Source organism: Anomaloglossus baeobatrachus, chromosome 10 (assembly GCF_048569485.1).
Source record: "Anomaloglossus baeobatrachus isolate aAnoBae1 chromosome 10, aAnoBae1.hap1, whole genome shotgun sequence".
Taxonomy (NCBI): domain Eukaryota; kingdom Metazoa; phylum Chordata; class Amphibia; order Anura; family Aromobatidae; genus Anomaloglossus; species Anomaloglossus baeobatrachus.
The window spans coordinates 191,093,827-191,114,970 of NC_134362.1; the positions used below are offsets into that span (position 1 = coordinate 191,093,827).

Sequence of the window (21,144 nt, forward strand, 5' to 3'; positions counted from 1 at the left end):
ACCCTTCGGCCTTGCCACCGCACCAAGGGTCTTCACCAAAGTCATGGCGGCCGCCATGAGCGTCCTTCACGCCAGGGTAGTTCTCCCTTACTTGGACGACCTCCTCATCAAGGCCCCCTCCTTCCGCGACTGCTCAACCAGCGTACAGATCACTGTGGACACCCTATACCGCTTAGGGTGGCTAGTGAATCTGGACAAATCATCCCCGATCCATCACCTTCCTGGGCATGTCCCTGGACACCCGTCGGGGCTTGATCCTTCTCCCTCAGGACAAGGTGATCGCTCTTCAACGAGCGGTACGCTGCCTTCTACGTGCTCCGTCACGCTCCATTCGATTCAGCATGAAAGTGCTCGGCAGGATGGTGGCAGCTATGGAAGCAGTACCCTTTGCTCAACTGCACCTCCGCCCACTGCAGCTAGCCCTTCTAGCGGCCTGGGACAAGAGCCCCTTCTCCATGGACAGACATCTTCACCTGATGCCTTCAGTCAGGTACGCACTCTGCTGGTGGCTTCGGTCCTCATCCCTATCGAAGGGGAGATCTTTTCTCCCAGTGAACTGGCTGGTCCTGACCACGGACGCCAGCCTCCTAGGCTGGGGAGCAGTGTACCGGCACCACACTGCTCAAGGACGTTGGACGCCCCAGGAGTCTTTCCTACCCATAAACATCCTGGAACTCCGCGCGATCTTCCTCGCGCTCAGAGCGTTCTGCCCTCTGCTAGCGGGTCGTCAGATTCGAGTCCAATCGGACAATGCAACAGCTGTAGCCTATATCAATCGGCAGGGGGGCACCCGCAGCAAAGCGGCTTATCTCGAGGCCCACAAGATCCTCAGCTGGGCCGAATCAACGGGATCAGTGATATCAGCGGTACACATACTGGGGTAGAGAACTGGGCAGCAGACTTTCTAAGTCGCCAAGGCCTGGCCGCAGGAGAATGGTATCTCCACCCAGATGTGTTTCTACACATCTGCACTCGCTGGGGCACACCAGACGTGGACCTAATGGCCTCAAGGTTGAACGCAAAGGTACCCGCGTTCATAGCCAGGTCACGCAACCCGCAGTCCATTGGCGCGGATGCTCTAGTCTGCTCCTGGCACCACTTCCGCCTGTCTTACAAATTTCCACCTCTACCCCTGCTACCGCGGGTAATCAGGAAGAACAAGACAGAGGGAGTCCCGGTGATACTGATCGCACCGGACTGGCCCAGGGGCGCCTGGTACGCCGAATTAGTACAAATGCTCACAGACGCACCGTGGCGCCTTCCAGACATCCCAGACTTGCTGACCCAAGGGCCCATTTCCCATCAGAACTCCAGAGGCCTGAAGCTGATGGCATGGCCATTGAGACCTGGGTATTAACAAGAGCGGGATTCTCCCCCGCGGTTATTTCCACCATGATCAGCGCCCGAAAGCCTGCTTCATCCCACATTTACCACCGTACGTGGAAAATCTTCCTTTCATGGTGCAGGGAAACTAACGTCCAGCCTCTGCCGCTGGCCATCCCCAGAATTCTCGACTTTCTACAGTCTGGCTTGCAAGCGGGGTTGGCTCTCAGTTCCCTTAAAGGGCAGGTCTCAGCGCTCTCAATCTTCTACCAATGCCGCCCGGCTCAAAAACCGCAAGTCAAGACCTTCCTCCAGGGCATTTCCCATCTAGTTCCCCCGTACAAACGGCCCCTGGAACCATGGGACCTCAACCTCGTTCTGGACGGTTTCCAGAGGTCTCCCTTTCAACCCCTCAAGGAATCCTCCCTTGCTCTTCTGTCCTGGAAGGTAACATTCCTGGTGGCAATTATGTCCATCAGATGGGTTTCGGAGCTAGCAGCACTCTCTTGCCGCGAGCCTTTTCTGATCTTTCACCAGGACAAGGTGGTTCTGCGCCCCCTTCCGGATTTCCTTCCAAAGAAGGGAATTTTGTTTACTTACCGTAAATTCCTTTTCTTCTAGCTCCAATTGGGAGACCCAGACAATTGGGTGTATAGGCTATGCCTCCGGAGGCCGCACAAAGTATTACACTCAAAAGTGTAAAGCCCCTCCCCTTCTGCCTATACACCCCCCGTGCTCCCACGGGCTCCTCAGTTTTGGTGCAAAAGCAAGAAGGAGGAAAAGAATTATAAACTGTTTAAAGTAAATTCAATCCGAAGGAATATCGGAGAACTGAAAACCATTCAACATGAACAACATGTGTACACACAAAAAAACAGGGGCGGGTGCTGGGTCTCCCAATTGGAGCTAGAAGAAAAGGAATTTACGGTAAGTAAACAAAATTCCCTTCTTCTTTGTCGCTCCATTGGGAGACCCAGACAATTGGGACGTCCAAAAGCAGTCCCTGGGTGGGTAAAATAATACCTCGTGATAGAGCCGTAAAACGGCCCCTTCCTACAGGTGGGCAACCGCCGCCTGAAGGACTCGTCTACCTAGGCTGGCATCCGCCGAAGCATAGGTATGCACCTGATAGTGTTTCGTGAAAGTGTGCAGGCTCGACCAGGTAGCTGCCTGACACACCTGCTGAGCCGTAGCCTGGTGCCTCAAAGCCCAGGACGCGCCCACGGCTCTGGTAGAATGGGCCTTCAGCCCTGAGGGAACCGGAAGCCCAGCAGAACGGTAAGCTTCGAGAATTGGTTCCTTGATCCACCGAGCCAGGGTTGATTTGGAAGCCTGTGACCCTTTACGCTGGCAAGCGACAAGGACAAAGAGTGCATCCGAGCGGCGCAGGGGCGCCGTCCGAGAAATGTAGAGCCTGAGTGCTCTCACCAGATCTAACAAGTGCAAATCCTTTTCACATTGGTGAACCGGATGAGGACAAAAAGAAGGTAAGGAGATTTCCTGATTGAGATGAAAGGGGGATACCACTTTAGGGAGAAATTCCGGAACCGGACGCAGAACCACCTTGTCCTGGTGAAACACCAGGAAAGGGGCTTTGCATGACAGCGCTGCTAGCTCAGACACTCTCCGAAGTGAAGTGACTGCTACTAGAAAAACCACTTTCTGCGAAAGGCGTGAGAGCGGAATATCTCTCATTGGCTCGAATGGTGGTTTCTGAAGAACCATCAGCACCCTGTTCAGATCCCAGGGTTCTAACGGCCGCTTGTAAGGAGGAACGATGTGACAAACTCCCTGCAGGAACGTGCGTACCTGTGGAAGTCTGGCTAGGCGCTTCTGGAAAAACACAGAGAGCGCTGAGACTTGTCCCTTAAGGGAGCCGAGCGACAAACCCTTTTCCAGTCCAGATTGAAGGAAGGACAGAAAAGTGGGCAAGGCAAAAGACCAGGGAGAAAAACCCTGAGCAGAGCACCACGACAGGAAAATTTTCCACGTCCTGTGGTAGATCTTGGCGGACGTTGGTTTCCTAGCCTGTCTCATAGTGGCAATGACGTCTTGAGATAACCCTGAAGACGCTAGGATCCAGGACTCAATGGCCACACAGTCAGGTTGAGGGCCGTAGAATTCAGATGGAAAAACGGCCCTTGAGATAGCAAGTCTGGTCGGTCTGGTAGTGCCCATGGTTGGCCGACCGTGAGATGCCACAGATCCAGGTACCACGACCGCCTCGGCCAGTCTGGAGCGACGAGGATGACGCGGCGGCAGTCGGCCCTGATCTTGCGTAACACTCTGGGCAACAGTGCCAACGGAGGAAACACATAAGGGAGCTGAAACTGCGACCAATCCTGAACTAAGGCGTCTGCCGCCAGAGCTCTGGGATCTTGAGACCGTGCCATGAACGTCGGTACCTTGTTGTTGTGCCGGGACGCCATGAGGTCGACGTCCGGCACCCCCCAGCGGCAACAGATCTCCTGAAAGACGTCCGGGTGAAGGGACCATTCCCCTGCGTCCATGCCCTGGCGACTGAGATAATCTGCTTCCTAGTTTTCCACGCCTGGGATGTGAACTGCAGAGATTGTGGAGGCCGTGGCTTCCACCCACATCAAAATCCGCCGGACTTCCTGGAAGGCTTGCCGACTGCGTGTGCCGCCTTGGTGGTTGATGTATGCCACCGCTGTGGAATTGTCCGACTGAATTCGGATCTGCTTGCCTTCCAGCCCCTGCTGGAACGCTTTCAGGGCAAGATACACTGCCCGTATTTCCAGAACATTGATCTGAAGCAAGGACTCTTGCTGGGTCCACGTACCCTGAGCCCTGTGGTGGAGAAAAACCGCTCCCCACCCTGACAGACTCGCGTCTGTCGTGACCACCTCCCAGGATGGGGGTAGGAAGGATTTCCCCTTCGATAATGAAGTGGGAAGAAGCCACCACCGAAGGGAAGCTTTGGTCGCCTGAGAGGGAGACGTTCCTGTCGAGGGACGTCGGCTTCCTGTCCCATTTGCGTAGGATGTCCCATTGAAGAGGACGCAGGTGAAACTGCGCGAAAGGGACTGCCTCCATTGCTGCCACCATCTTCCCCAGGAAGTGCATGAGGCGCCTCAAAGGGTGTGACTGGCCTTGAAGGAGAGATTGTACCCCTTTCTGTAGTGACCGCTGCTTGATCAGCGGAAGCTTCACTATCGCTGAGAGGGTATGAAACTCCATGCCAAGGTATGTGAGCGATTGGGCCGGTGTCAGATTTGACTTTGGAAAATTGATGATCCACCCGAAACTCTGGAGAGTCTCCAGGGTAGCGTCGAGGCTGTGTTGGCATGCCTCTTGAGAGGGTGCCTTGATCAACAGATCGTCCAAGTACGGGATCACCGAGTGACCCTGAGAGTGGAGGACCGCTACTACAGTAGCCATAACCTTGGTGAAAACCCGTGGGGCTGTTGCCAGGCCGAACGGCAGTGCCACGAACTGCAGGTGTTCGTTTTCTATGGCGAAGCGCAAGAAGCGCTGGTGCTCTGGAGCAATCGGTACGTGGAGATAAGCATCTTTGATATCGATCGATGCAAGGAAATCTCCTTGGGACATTGAGGCGATGACGGAGCGGAGGGATTCCATCCGGAACCGCCTGGTCTTTACGTGTTTGTTGAGAAGTTTCAGGTCCAGGACAGGACGGAAAGACCCGTCCTTCTTTGGGACCACAAACAAGTTGGAGTAAAAACCGTGGCCCTGTTGCTGAAGAGGAACAGGGACCACCACTCCTTCTGCCTTCAGAGTGCCCAGCGCCTGCAGAAGAGCCTCGGCTCGCTCGGGAGGCGGGGATGACCTGAAGAATCGAGTCGAGGGACGAGAGGTGAACTCTATCTTGTAACCGTGAGACAGAATGTCTCTCACCCAACGGTCTTTTACCCGTGGCAGCCAGGTGTCGCAAAAGCGGGAGAGCCTGCCACCGACCGAGGATGCGGAGTGAGGAGGCCGAAAGTCATGAGGAAGCCGCTTTGGTAGCGGCACCTCCGGTGGTCTTTTTAGGACGTGACTTAGACCGCCATGAATCAGAGTTCCTTTGATCTTTCTGAGGCCTTTTGGACGAGGAGAATTGGGACCTGCCCGCGCCCCGAAAGGACCGAAACCTCGACTGCCCCCTCCTCTGTTGGGGTATGTTCGGTTTGGGCTGGGGTAAGGATGTATCCTTTCCCTTGGATTGTTTGATGATTTCATCCAAACGCTCGCCAAACAATCGGTCGCCAGAAATTGGCAAACTGGTTAAGCGCTTTTTGGAAGCAGAATCTGCCTTCCATTCCCGTAGCCACAAGGCCCTGCGTAGTACCACCGAATTGGCGGCTGCAACCGCCGTACGGCTCGCAGAGTCCAGGACAGCATTAATAGCGTAAGACGCAAATGCCGACGTCTGAGTGGTTATGGACGCCACCTGTGGCGCGGACGTGCGTGTGGCTGCGTCAATTTGCGCTTGACCTGCTGAGATAGCTTGTAGCGCCCATACGGCTGCGAATGCTGGGGCAAAAGAAGCGCCGATAGCTTCATAGATGGATTTCAACCAGAGCTCCATCTGCCTGTCAGTGGCATCTTTGAGTGAAGCCCCATCTTCCACTGCAAGTATGGATCTAGCTGCCAGTCTGGAGATTGGAGGATCCACTTTGGGACACTGAGCCCAACTTTTGACCACGTCAGGGGGAAAAGGATAACTTGTATCCTTAAGGCGCTTAGAAAAACGCTTATCTGGACAAGCATGGTGATTCTGGACTGCCTCTCTGAAATCAGAGTGGTCCAGAAACATACTCGGTGTACGCTTGGGAAACCTGAAACGGAATTTCTCCTGCTGAGAAGCCGACTCCTCCGCCGGAGGAGCTGAGGGAGAAATATCCAGCATTAGATTGATGGACGCAATAAGATCGTTCACTATGGCGTCCCCGTCAGGAGTATCAAGATTGAGAGCGGCCTCAGGATCAGAATCCTGATCAACTGTCTCCGCTTCATCAACCAGAGATTCCCCCCTCTGAGACCCTGCACAATATGATTATGTCGAGGGAAATTCTAAGCGAGCTCGCTTAGTCGGTCTGGGGCTGGGGTCTGTGTCAGAACCCTCAGCCTGGGACCTATGAGATACCCCGGGAGGACATTGTTGGTCCAACTGAGGTGGGCCAGGGAACAAAGATTCAACAGAGTCCCTGTGCTGAGATACCGGCCTGGACTGCAAGGCTTCTAGTATCTTAGCCATAGTCTCAGAGAGTTTTGCAAACTCCGTCCCCGTCACCTGAACAGTGTTAGCAGGTGGCTCCCCCTGGGCCCCTCTTAGCAGAGGCTCTGGCTGAGTAAGTGCCACAGGGGCCGCACAGTGCACACAATGGGGGTCAGTGGAACCTGCCGGTAGCGGGGTCGTACATGCGGCGCAGGCAGCATAAAAGAAGGGAATTTTGTTACTTACCGTAAATTCCTTTTCTTCTAGCTCCTATTGGGAGACCCAGACGATTGGGACGATTGGGTGTATAGCACTGCCTCCGGAGGCCACACAAAGCATTACACTAAAAAGTGTAAGGCCCCTCCCCTTCTGGCTATACACCCCCCGTGGGATCACGGGCTCATCAGTTTTAGTGCTAAAGCAAGAAGGAGGAAAGCCAATAACTGGTTTAAACAAATTCACTCCGAAGTAACATCGGAGAACTGAAAACCGTTCAACATGAACAACATGTGTACCCGAACAAAACCAACAATCCCGAAGGAAACAGGGCGGGTGCTGGGTCTCCCAATAGGAGCTAGAAGAAAAGGAATTTACGGTAAGTAACAAAATTCCCTTCTTCTTCGGCGCTCCATTGGGAGACCCAGACGATTGGGACGTCCAAAAGCAGTCCCTGGGTGGGTAAAGAAATACCTCATGTTAGAGCTGCAAAGACAGCCTTCCCCTACGGGGAGGTAACTGCCGCCTGCAGGACTCTTCTACCTAGGCTGGCGTCCGCCGAAGCATAGGTATGCACCTGATAATGTTTGGTGAAAGTGTGCAGACTCGACCAGGTAGCTGCCTGGCACACCTGTTGAGCCGTAGCCTGGTGTCGTAATGCCCAGGACGCACCCACGGCTCTGGTAGAGTGGGCCTTCAGCCCTGATGGAACCGGAAGCCCAGCAGAACGGTAGGCTTCAAGAATTGGTTCTTTGATCCATCGAGCCAGGGTGGCTTTGGAAGCCTGCGACCCTTTGCGCTTACCAGCGACAAGGACAAAGAGTGCATCCGAGCGGCGCAGGGGCGCCGTGCGGGAAATGTAGATTCTGAGTGCTCTCACCAGATCTAACAAATGTAAATCCTTTTCATACCGAAGAACTGGATGAGGACAAAAGGAAGGCAAGGAGATATCCTGATTAAGATGAAAAGAGGATACCACCTTAGGGAGAAACTCCTGAATGGGGCGCAGCACTACCTTGTCCTGGTGGAACACCAGGAAGGGAGCCTTGGATGACAGCGCTGCTAGCTCAGACACTCTCCGAAGAGACGTGACCGCTACCAGAAAGGCCACTTTCTGTGAGAGTCGAGAAAGTGAAACATCCCTCAGAGGCTCGAAGGGCGGCTTCTGGAGAGCAACTAGTACCCTGTTTAGATCCCATGGATCTAACGGCCGCCTGTACGGAGGGACGATATGACAAACCCCCTGCAGGAACGTGCGCACCTGAGAAAGTCGTGCTAGACGCTTCTGAAAAAACACGGATAGTGCCGAGACTTGCCCTTTAAGGGAGCCGAGCGACAAGCCCTTTTCCAACCCAGATTGCAGGAAGGAAAGAAAAGTAGGTAACGCGAATGGCCAGGGGGATACTCCTTGTGCAGAGCACCAGGATAAGAAAATCCTCCACGTTCTGTGGTAGATCTTAGCAGAAGTGGACTTCCTAGCCTGTCTCATGGTGGCAACGACTCCTTGGGATAATCCTGAAGACGCTAGGATCCAGGACTCAATGGCCACACAGTCAGGTTCAGGGCCGCAGAATTCCGATGGAAAAACGGCCCTTGGGACAGTAAGTCTGGTCGGTCTGGTAGTGTCCACGGTTGGCCGACCGTGAGATGCCACAGATCCGGGTACCACGACCTCCTCGGCCAGTCTGGGGCGACGAGTATGACGCGGCTGCAATCGGATCTGATCTTGCGTAGCACTCTGGGCAAGAGTGCCAGAGGTGGGAACACATAAGGGAGCCGGAACTGCGACCAATCTTGCACTAAGGCGTCTGCCGCCAGAGCTCTTTGATCGCGAGACCGCGCCATGAACGTCGGGACCTTGTTGTTGTGCCGCGACGCCATTAGGTCGACGTCCGGCACCCCCCAGCGGCGACAGATTTCCTGAAACACGTCCGGGTGAAGGGACCATTCCCCTGCGTCCATACCCTGGCGACTGAGGAAGTCTGCTTCCCAGTTTTCTACGCCCGGGATGTGAACCGCTGATATGGTGGATGCTCTGTCCTCCACCCACAACAGAATCCGCCGGACTTCCTGGAAGGCTTGCCGACTGCGTGTCCCTCCTTGGTGGTTGATGTATGCCACCGCTGTGGAGTTGTCCGACTGAATTCGGATCTGCTTTCCTTCCAGCCACTGCTGGAAGGCTAGTAGGGCAAGATACACTGCCCTGATTTCCAGAACATTGATCTGAAGGGTGGACTCCTGCTGAGTCCACGTCCCTTGAGCCCTGTGGTGGAGAAAAACTGCTCCCCACCCTGACAGACTCGCGTCTGTCGTGACCACTGCCCAGGATGGGGGTAGGAATGATCTTCCCTGTGATAATGAGGTGGGAAGAAGCCACCATTGCAGAGAGTCCTTGGCCGTCTGGGAAAGGGAGACTTTCCTGTCCAGGGAAGTTGACTTCCCGTCCCATTGGCGGAGAATGTCCCATTGAAGTGGGCGCAGATGAAACTGTGCAAACGGGACTGCCTCCATTGCTGCCACCATCTTCCCTAGGAAGTGCATGAGGCGCCTTACGGAGTGCGACTGACCATGAAGGAGAGACTGTACCCCTGTCTGTAGTGACCGCTGCTTGTCCAGCGGAAGCTTCACTATCGCTGAGAGAGTATGAAACTCCATGCCAAGGTACGTTAGTGATTGAGTCGGTGACAGATTTGACTTTGAAAAGTTGATGATCCACCCGAAAGTCTGGAGAGTCTCCAGCGCAACATTCAGGCTGTGTTGGCATGCCTCTTGAGAGGGTGCTTTGACAAGTAGATCGTCCAAGTAAGGGATCACCGAGTGTCCCTGGGAGTGCAAGACTGCTACCACTGCCGCCATGACCTTGGTGAAAACCCGTGGGGCTGTCGCCAGACCAAATGGCAGAGCTACGAACTGGAGATGTTCGTCTCTTATCACAAAACGTAGAAAACGTTGGTGCTCTGTAGCAATCGGCACGTGGAGATAAGCATCTTTGATGTCTATTGATGCAAGGAAATCTCCTTGAGACATTGAGGCAATGACGGAGCGGAGGGATTCCATCCGGAACCGCCTGGCGTTCACATGCTTGTTGAGCAGCTTTAGGTCCAGAACAGGACGGAACGAGCCGTCCTTTTTTGGAACCACGAAGAGATTGGAGTAAAAACCTTGCCCTTGTTCCTGAAGAGGAACAGGGATCACCACTCCTTCTGCTCTTAGTGAGCCCACCGCCTGCAGAAGAGCATCTGCTCGGTCGGGATGTGGGGAAGTTCTGAAGAACCGAGGCGGAGGACGAGAACTGAACTCTATCCTGTACCCGTGAGACAAAATGTCTGTTACCCACCGGTCCTTGACCCGTGGCAGCCAAATGTCGCAAAAGCGGGAGAGCCTGCCACCGACCGAGGATGCGGGGGGAGGAGGCCGAAAGTCATGAGGCAGCCGCCTTGGAAGCGGTTCCTCCGGTTGCTTTCTTGGGGCGTGAGTGAGCCCGCCAGGAATCTGAGCCCCTTTGCTACTTCTGAGTCCCTTTGGACGAGGAGAATTGGGCCTTGCCCGAGCCTCGAAAGGACCGAAACCTCGACTGCCACTTCCTCTGTTGAGGTTTGCTTGATCTGGGCTGGGGTAAGGAGGAGTCTTTACCCTTGGACTGTTTAATGATTTCAGCCAATTGCTCACCAAACAGTCTGTCTACAGATAGTGGCAAGCTGGTTAAACATTTTTTGGAAGCAGAATCCGCTTTCCATTCTTTTAACCACAAGGCTCTGCGCAAAACCACCGAGTTGGCAGACGCCATTGAGGTACGGCTCGTAGAGTCCAGGACAGCGTTGATAGCATAGGTCGCAAACGCAGACATTTGCGAAGTTAAGGACTCCACTTGCGGCACTGCTGGACGTATGATAGAGTCCACCTGTGCCAGACCAGCTGAAATAGCTTGGAGTGCCCACACGGCCGCGAATGCTGGAGCAAACGACGCGCCGATAGCTTCATAGACAGATTTCAACCAAAGGTCCATCTGTCTGTCATTGGCATCTTTAAGTGAAGCCCCATCCTCCACTGCAACTATGGATCTAGCCGCAAGCCTGGAGATTGGGGGATCCACCTTTGGACACTGGGTCCAGCGTTTGACCACGTCAGGGGGAAAGGGATAACGTGTATCCTTAAGACGTTTGGAGAAACGCTTGTCTGGATAAGCATGGTGTTTCTGGACTGATTCTCTGAAGTCAGCGTGGTCCAGAAAAGTACTCAGTTTACGCTTGGGATACCTGAAATGGAACTTCTCCTGCTGTGCAGCTGCCTCCTCTGCTGAAGGGGCTGGGGGAGAAATATCCAACAGTCTATTGATGGCCGCTATAAGGTCATTTACCATGGCGTCACCATCAGGAGTATCCAGATTGAGAGCGGTCTCAGGATTAGACTCCTGATCACCCTCCTCTGTCTCATCATGCAGAGACTCTTCTCGCTGAGACCCTGATCCGTGTGATGACGTGGAGGGTCTCTCCCAGCGAGCTCGCTTAGGCTGCCTGGGACTGTCATCTGAGTCAGAGCCTTCAGCCTGAGATGCCTGGGACCCCCTTGAAGCACGGATTAACTCCAACTGAGGGGGACCGGGGAACATTGACGCAGCAGTGTCCATGGTCTGAGTAACTGGCCTGGCCTGCAAGGTCTCTAGGATTTTTGTCATAGTGACAGACATCTTGTCAGCAAAAACTGCAAACTCTGTCCCCGTCACCGGGACAGGGTTCACCGGTGACTCTGCCTGGGCCACTACCACCATAGACTCCGGCTGACGAAGTGGCACAGGGACCGAACATTGCACACAATGGGGGTCTTTGGAACCTGCCGGTAGATCAGCCCCACAAGCGGCACAAGTAGCGTATACAGCCTGTGTCTTGGCACCCTTGCGTTTTGCGGATGACATGTTGTCGTCTCCTCAGTGCAATATAGGGTATACAGCCAAGAAGCGACCTTACAGTGCAATATATATATATATATGGTATAGAGAAAAAAATACACCAATATAACACTGGGGCACTAGTGGGGCCAGCACTAATGTGCTGCTTACCGCCCGCTTAACGCGGGTGTGTGGTCGCCAGAAATCCCTTGTCTGGGTCTCCCAGAGCCTGTGTCCGTTCTCCAGCCAGACTGCATGTAGGAATGGCTGCCGGCGTCCTGTGGAGAGGGGCGGGCCCTGGGCGTGTGCAGACAAAGTGCGGGAAACCTGCTCCCCACTGTGCTCAGTGAGAGGGCTGGAGTATGTAAATAAGACTCCAGCCCTCGGCGCTGACTATCGTACAGCGTCTCTCCCTTGCCCTGATTGACAGGGTGGGGGCGGGAACGAAGCGGAGCTAGGCCGCAAAAGCCGGGTACTAGATTTATAAGCGCCGCCGTCGTAAAAGCACGGTCGGCGCTAAGTCCCCGGCGCACCACAAGTCTCAGCCGCGCCGCCGCTCCAGGGGCGGCCGGCGCGGCAGTTCCCAACACAAAAAGTCCCTCAGATAAAACTGCAGTGACTGTAACCCCAGCGCGCAGCGCTACTGTCCCCGGCGCACTAGCACACCCAGCAAGTCTGGAGTGTGCGCGGCCTGTCCATACGGGGACACAGAGTACCTGAATGTAGCAGGGCCTTGTCCCTGAACGGTACCCAGCTCCGTATCCAGCAGGTTCTACGGGTCTGTGGATGGAGCCCGGCCTCAGGGCTTGGGGGCCGGTAAGATCCCACTTCCTCAGAGCCCCTCAGGGGGATGGGGAAGGAAAACAGCATGTGGGCTCCAGCCTCCGTACCCACAATGGGTACCTCAACCTTAACAAACACCGCCGACATAAAGTGGGGTAAGAAGGGAGCATGCTGGGGGCCCTAGTATGGGCCCTCTTTTCTTCCATCCGAAATAGTCAGCAGCTACTGCTGACTAAACAGTGGAGCTATGCGTGGATGTCTGACCTCCTTCGCACAAAGCTTGAAAACTGATGAGCCCGTGATCCCACGGGGGGTGTATAGCCAGAAGGGGAGGGGCCTTACACTTTTTAGTGTAATGCTTTGTGTGGCCTCCGGAGGCAGTGCTATACACCCAATCGTCCCAATCGTCTGGGTCTCCCAATGGAGCGCCGAAGAAGAAGGGAATTTTGTTACTTACCGTAAATTCCTTTTCTTCTAGCTCTTATTGGGAGACCCAGACGATTGGGTGTATAGCACTGCCTCCGGAGGCCACACAAAGCAATTACACTAAAAAGTGTAAGGCCCCTCCCCTTCTGGCTATACACCCCCAGTGGGATCACTGGCTCACCAGTTTTAGTGCAAAAGCAAGAAGGAGGAAAGCCAATAACTGGTTTAAACAAATTCTCTCCGAGTAACATCGGAGAACTGAAAACCGTTCAACATGAACAACATGTGTACCCGCAAACAAACCAATAATCCCGAAGGACAACAGGGCGGGTGCTGGGTCTCCCAATAAGAGCTAGAAGAAAAGGAATTTACGGTAAGTAACAAAATTCCCTTCTTCTTCAGCGCTCTATTGGGAGACCCAGACGATTGGGACGTCCAAAAGCTGTCCCTGGGTGGGTAAAGAAATACCTCATGTTAGAGCTGCAAGACAGCCCTCCCCTACGGGGAGGCAACTGCCGCCTGCAGGACTCTTCTACCTAGGCTGGCGTCCGCCGAAGCATAGGTATGCACCTGATAATGTTTGGTGAAAGTGTGCAGACTCGACCAGGTAGCTGCCTGGCACACCTGTTGAGCCGTAGCCTGGTGTCGTAATGCCCAGGATGCACCCACGGCTCTGGTAGAATGGGCCTTCAGCCCTGATGGAACCGGAAGCCCAGCAGAACGGTAGGCTTCAAGAATTGGTTCTTTGATCCATCGAGCCAGGGTGGCCTTAGAAGCCTGCGACCCTTTGCGCTTACCAGCGACAAGGACAAAGAGTGCATCCGAACGGCGCAAGGGCGCCGTGCGGGAAATGTAGATTCTGAGTGCTCTCACCAGATCTAACAAATGTAAATTCTTCTCATACCGATGAACTGCATGAGGACAAAACGAAGGCAAAGAGATATCCTGATTAAGATGAAAAGAGGATACCACCTTCGGGAGAAACTCCTGAATGGGGCGCAGCACAACCTTGTCCTGGTGGAAGACCAGGAAGGGAGCCTTGGATGATAGTGCTGCCAGCTCAGACACTCTCCGAAGAGATGTGATCGCTACCAGAAAGGCCACTTTCTGTGATAGTCTAGAAAGTGAAACCTCCCTCAGAGGCTCGAAGGGCGGCTTCTGGAGGGCAACTAGTACCCTGTTCAGATCCCATGGATCTAACGGCCGCTTGTACGGGGGTACGATATGGCAAACCCCCTGTAGGAACGTGCGCACCTTAGGAAGGCGTGCCAAACGCCTCTGAAAAAAGACGGATAGCGCCGAGACCTGACCTTTAAGGGAGCCGAGCGACAAACCTTTTTCTAACCCAGATTGCAGGAAAGAAAGAAAGGTAGGCAATGCAAATGGCCAGGGAGACACTCCCTGAGCAGAAGACCAGGATAAGAATATCCTCCACGTTCTGTGGTAGATCTTAGCGGACGTGGGCTTCCTAGCCTGTCTCATGGTGGCAACGACCCCTTGGGACAATCCTGAAGACGCTAGAATCCAGGACTCAATGGCCACACAGTCAGGTTCAGGGCCGCAGAATTCCGATGGAAAAACGGCCCTTGGGACAGTAAGTCTGGTCGGTCTGGGAGTGTCCACGGTTGGCCGACCGTGAGCTGCCACAGATCCGGATACCACGCCCTCCTCGGCCAGTCTGGGGCGACAAGTATGACGCGGCTGCAATCGGATCTGATCTTGCGTAGCACTCTGGGCAAGAGTGCCAGAGGTGGAAACACATAAGGGAGCCGGAACTGCGACCAATCTTGCACTAGGGCGTCTGCCGCCAGCGCTCTTTGATCGCGAGACCGTGCCATGAAGGTTGGGACCTTGTTGTTGTGCCGTGACGCCATTAGGTCGACGTCCGGCACCCCCCAGCGGCGACAGATTTCCTGAAACACGTCTGGGTGAAGGGACCATTCCCCTGCGTCCATGCCCTGGCGACTGAGGAAGTCTGCTTCCCAGTTTTCTACGCCGGGGATGTGAACTGCGGATATGGTGGAGGCTGTGGCTTCCACCCACATCAGAATCCGCCGGACTTCCTGGAAGGCTTGCCGACTGCGTGTCCCCCCTTGGTGGTTGAGGTATGCCACCGCTGTGGAGTTGTCCGACTGAATTCGGATCTGCCTTCCTTCCAGCCACTGCTGGAAGGCTAGTAGGGCAAGATACACTGCTCTGATTTCCAGAACATTGATCTGAAGGGTGGACTCCTGCCGAGTCCACGTACCCTGAGCCCTGTGGTGGAGAAAGACTGCTCCCCACCCTGACAGACTCGCGTCTGTCGTGACCACCGCCCAAGACGGTGGTAGGAAGGATCTTCCCTGTGATAATGAGGTGGGAAGAAGCCACCACTGCAGAGAGTCCTTGGCCGTCTGGGAAAGGGAGACTTTCCTGTCCAGGGATGTTGACTTCCCGTCCCATTGGCGGAGAATGTCCCATTGAAGTGGACGCAGATGAAACTGCGCAAACGGAACCGCCTCTATTGCCGCCACCATCTTCCCGAGGAAGTGCATGAGGCGTCTTAAGGAGTGCAACTGACTTTGAAGGAGAGCCTGCACCCCAGTCTGTAGAGACCGCTGCTTGTCCAGCGGAAGCGTCACTATCGCTGAGAGAGTATGAAACTCCATGCCAAGATACGTTAGTGATTGGGTCGGTGACAGATTTGACTTTGGGAAGTTGATGATCCACCCGAACGCCTGGAGAGTCTCCAGTGCAACATTTAGGCTGAGTTGGCATGCCTCTTGAGAGGGTGCCTTGACCAGTAGATCGTCCAAGTAAGGGATCACAGAGTGTCCGTGAGAGTGCAAGACTGCTACCACTGCCGCCATGATCTTGGTGAGCACCCGAGGGGCTGTCGCCAGACCAAATGGCAGAGCTACGAACTGAAGATGGTCGTCTCCTATCACGAAGCGTAGAAAGCGTTGGTGCTCTGTAGCAATCGGCACGTGGAGATAAGCATCTTTGATGTCTATTGATGCTAGGAAATCTCCTTGAGACATTGAGGCAATGACTGAGCGGAGGGATTCCATCCGGAACCGCCTGGCGTTCACATGCTTGTTGAGCAGTTTTAGGTCCAGAACAGGACGGAAGGAGCCGTCCTTTTTTGGAACCACAAAGAGATTGGAGTAAAATCCTCGCCCCCGTTCCTGAGGGGGGACAGGGATCACGACTCCTTCTGCTCTTAGAGAGTCCACCGCCTGCCGCATGGCATCTGCTCGGTTGGGGTGTGGGGAGGTTCTGAAGAACCGAAGTGGAGGCCGAGAACTGAACTCGATTCTGTACCCGCGAGACAAAATGTCTGTTACCCACCGGTCTTTGACCTGTGACAGCCAAATGTCGCAAAAGCGGGAGAGCCTGCCACCGACCGAGGATGCGGAGGGAGGAGGCCGAAAGTCATGAGGTAGCCGCTTTGGAAGCGGATCCTCCATTTGCTTTCCTGGGGCGTGAGTGAGCCCGCCAGGAATCTGAGCTCCCTTGTTCTTTCTGAGTCCTTTTGGACGAGGAGAATTGGGCCTTGCCCGAGCCTCGAAAGGACCGAAACCTCGACTGCCACTTTTTCTGTTGAGGTTTACTTGCTCTGGGCTGTGGTAAGGAAGAGTCCTTACCCTTGGACTGTTTTATGATTTCAGCCAATGGCTCACCAAACAGTCTGTCTCTAGATAATGGCAAGCTGGTTAAGCATTTTTTGGAACCAGCATCTGCCTTCCAGTCCTTTAACCACAAGGCTCTGCGCAAAACCACAGAATTGGCGGACGCCATAGCGGTACGGCTCGTAGATTCTAGGACCGCATTGATAGCATAGGTCGCAAACGCAGACATTTGCGAAGTTAGGGACGCCACTTGCGGCACTGCTGGATGTATGATAGCATCCACCTGTGCTAAACCAGCTGAAATAGCTTGGAGTGCCCACACGGCCGCGAATGCTGGAGCAAACGACGCGCCGATAGCTTCATAGACAGATTTCAACCAAAGGTACATCTGTCTGTCGTTGGCATCTTTAAGTGAAGCGCCATCCTCTACTGCGACTATAGATCTAGCCGCAAGCTTGGAAATTGGGGGATCCACCTTTGGACACTGGGTCCAGCGTTTGGCCACCTCAGAGGGAAAAGGATAACGGGTATCCTTAGAACGTTTAGAGAAACGCTTGTCTGGATGAGCGTCGTGTTTCTGGATCGATTCTCTGAAGTCAGAGTGGTCCAAAAAAGCACTTAATTTACGCTTGGGATACAGGAAATGGAACTTCTCCTGCTGTGCAGCTGCCTCCTCTGCAGAAGGGGCTGGGGGAGAAATATCCAACAGTCTATTAATTGCCGATATAAGGTCATTAACCATGGCGTCACCATCAGGGGCATCCAGATTGAGAGGGGCCTCAGGATTAGAATCCTGATCACCGTCCTCAGTCTCATCACAGAGAGACTCTTCTCGCTGAGACCCTGAGCAGTGTGATGACGTGGAGGGTCTTTCCCAGCGAGCTCGCTTAGGCTGCCTGGGACTGTCATCTGAGTCAGAAACTTCAGCCTGTGATGCTTGAGACCCCCTTGAAGTACGGATTAGTTCCAACTGAGGGGGACCGGAGAGCATAGACACAGCAGTGTCCATGGTCTGAGTAACTGGCCTGGACTGCAAGGTCTCCAGGATTTTTGACATAGTCACAGACAGTTTATCAGCAAAAACTGCAAAGTCTGTCCCCGTCACCGGGGCAGGGTTCACAGGCGTCTCTGCCTGGGCCACTACCACCATAGGCTCTGGCTGACGGAGTGCCACTGGGACTGAACATTGCATACAATGTGAGTCTTTGGAGCCTGCCGGTAGATCAGCCCCACATGCCGTACAAACAGTGTACACAGCCTGTGCCTTGGCACCCTTGCGTTTTGCGGATGACATGTTGCTGCCTCCTCAGAGCAGTACAGGGTGTCCAGCCAAGAAGCGACCTTACAGTGCAACTATATATATATATATATGGTACTAAGAAAAAAGTACACTAATATAACACTGAGGCACTAGTGGGGCCAGCACTTAAGTGCAGCTTACCGCCCGCTTAGGAGCGGGTGTGTGGTTGCCGAAATCCCTTTAGTCTGGGTCTCCCAGAGCCTGCTGCCTTTCCCCAGCCAGACCGCATGTGTAATGGCTGCCGGCGTCCTTGTGGAGAGGGGGGGCGGGCCCTGGGCGTATACAGACGAAGAGCGGGAAGCCTGCTTCCCACTGTGCCTAGTGAGAGGGCTGGAGCATGTAAATAGAGCTCCAGCCCTCGGCGCTGCCAATTGAGCAGCGTCTCTCCCCTACCCTGATTGACAGGGTGGGGGCGGGAACGAAGCGGCGCTAGGCCGCAGAAGCCGGGGGCTAAAGTTAGAAGCGCCGCCGCCGTAAAAGCGCGGTCGGCGCAAAGTCCCCGGTGCACCACAAGTCGCAGCTGCGCCGCCGCTCCTGTAGCGGTCGGCGCAGTAGTTCCCAACATGTAACGTCACTCAGCAAAGCTTCAGTGACCTAACCCCAGCGCACAGCGCTACTGTCCCCGGCGCACTATAACGCTCAGCAAGCCTTGAGAGTGTCCGTGCCTGCCGGGGACACAGAGTACCTGAAAGTTGCAGGGCCTTGTCCCTGAACGGCACTCCCGCTCCAAATCCAGCAGGTTCTCTGGGTCTGTGGATGGAGCCCGGCCCCAGGGCTTGGGGGCCGGCAAGATCCCACTTCCACAGAGCCCTCCAGGGGATGTGGAAGGAAAACAGCATGTGGGCTCCAGCCTCTGTACCAGCAATAGGTACCTCAACCTTACAAGCACCACCGCGGGTGAGAAGGGAGCATGCTGGGGGCCCCATATGGGCCCTCTTTTCTTCCATCCGATATAGCCAGCAGCTACTGCTGACTACAAACAGTGGAGCTATGCGTGGATGTCTGACCTCCTTCGCACAAAGCAGAAAACTGGTGAGCCAGTGATCCCACTGGGGGTGTATAGCCAGAAGGGGAGGGGCCTTACACTTTTTAGTGTAATTGCTTTGTGTGGCCTCCGGAGGCAGTGCTATACACCCAATCGTCTGGGTCTCCCAATAGAGCGCTGAAGAAAGCCTGTGTTTTGGCACCCCTGCCTTTCGTGGGCGCCATGCTATTATCTTCCCTGAGCAACACAATAGGGTATATAGCCAGAAATCAACTGTGCACCATACAGTGTAAAACATATATACCATAAACATATAATGTTACACTACTGCACAATGGGGCTAGCACCACAGGTGCTGCTTACCACCCGCTTAAAGCGGTTGTGAGGCCACCAGAGTCCCTGCCTGGGTCTCCCAGACTTTGTCCCCCTCTGCAGCGTCCGAGGAGCTGACAGGAATGGCTGCCGGCGTCCTGAGGAGAGGAGGGAGCCGTGGGCGTGACCCAGAAAGTGCGGGAACTGGTGCCCGCACTGTGCACAGTGAGGGGGGTGGAGTATGCAAAGCATGCTCCAGCCCTCAGTGCTGCTCGTTCTGTGCAGCGTCCCGCCCTTCCCCTGCCTGTCAGGGCTGGGGGTGGGAAGAAAAGAAACTAGGCCGCAAAAAGCCGGGGACTCTAGTAATGAACGCGGCCGCCGTAAAAGCGCGGCCGGTGTGGAAGTCCCCGGCGCACTACAAGTCCCAGCCGCGCCGCGGTGTTTCCATGGCAGCGGCGGTCAGTGCGGCAGTCCCTATACATAAACACACTCAGCAACGCTGAGTGTGTAATGGCACATATTAACCCGGTCAGCGCCGCGGTCCCCGGTGCACTAGCACACCCAGCAAAGCTAGAGTGTTGCTGTGCGCTGTCCCCACAGGGATACAGAGTACCTCCAAGTAGCAGGGCCATGTCCCTGAACGATACCCGGCTCCTATCCAGCAGGCTCCACAGGAGTTGTGGATGAAGCACGGTCTCAGTGCCTGGAGACCGATAGGATCCCACTTCACCCAGAGCCCTAAGGGGGATGGGGAAGGAAAACAGCATGTGGGCTCCAGCCTCCGTACCCGCAATGGATACCTCAACCTTAACCACACCGCCGACAAGAGTGGGGTGAGAAGGGAGCATGCTGGGGGCCCTATATGGGCACACTTTTCTTCCATCCGATATAGTCAGCAGCTGCTGCTGACCAATCTGTGGAGCTGTGCGTGCATGTCTGCCTCCTTCGCACAAAGCAAAAAACTGAGGAGCCCGTGGGAGCACGGGGGGTGTATAGGCAGAAGGGGAGGGGCTTTACACTTTTAGTGTAATACTTTGTGCGGCCTCCGGAGGCATAGCCTATACACCCAATTGTCTGGGTCTCCCAATGGAGCGACAAAGAAAGGTTCTTACCCAGTTTCATTTGAACGAGGACATTGTTCTGCCTTCCTTTTGTCCACACCCGGTTCATAGGGTGGAAAGGTCTCTGCATTCGTTAGACCTCGTCAGAGCTCTCAGATATTACATATCCAGGACAGCCCCCTTTAGGAAAACGGACTCTGTTCGTCATTCCTGAGGGGCCTAAGAAGGGACAGGCAGCTTCAAAGGCGACTCTGGCTCGCTGGATTCGCTCTGCGAAACAGGAAGTCTACCGCCTGCAAGTCAAGCCCATTCCTAGTGGGCTGCGGGCTCATTCCACGCGAGCAGTTGGCGCTTCGTGGGCCATTCGGCATCAGGCTTCAGTGGAACAGGTGTGTAAGGCTGCGACCTGGTCTAGCCTACATACGTTTTCAAAGCATTACAGAGTCCATACCCAGGTTTCAGCTGAGGCAAATCTGGGTAGGAAAATTCTGCAAACGGCAGTAGAGCACCTCTCTCAGTAGGCGCTCCAGGCTGTCTGGGACTGGTTCCTAGTCCTTGGGTTGTGTTGTCTTCTTTTATGTTTCCCACCCATGGACTGCTTTAGGACGTCCCATGGTCCTGTGTCCCCCAATGAGGAGTCAGAGAAAAACGGATTTTTGTGCACTCACCGAAAAATCGTTTTCTCTTAGCCATCATTGGGGGACACAGCACCCACCCTGTTGCCCTGCGGGGCCTTGGTTCTCTCAGTACCTTATTTGGTTATGACTCTTTTTTTTCTCATGTTCCTCCGTTGAGATAAGTTCTTACTATTTGTTTCTCCTACTGCTTGTGTACGAAAACTGAGGCTGCCTGGCCCGGCCAGGGGGTGTATACTGCAGAGGAGGAGCTATGCTTTTGCATCTACTTAGTGTCCTCCCATTGGAGGCAGCATAACACCCATGGTCCTGTGTCCCCCAATGATGGCTAAGAGAAAACGATTTTACGGTGAGTACACAAAAATCCATTTTTTTTTTACAAACTTTACTTGCTTGTGTTTCAAAACCTATACATCCGAGCTGAC

At 54.4% G+C, this 21,144-nt stretch overlaps 1 protein-coding gene across 1 annotated transcript in view; it reads right to left on the reverse strand.

The window, feature by feature from the left end:
- The window catches only part of DHX38 (DEAH-box helicase 38), a 178,840-nt gene that overhangs the window by 36,492 nt on the left and 121,204 nt on the right, over positions 1–21,144 (reverse strand). The gene's annotated exons all lie outside the window — the stretch shown is intronic.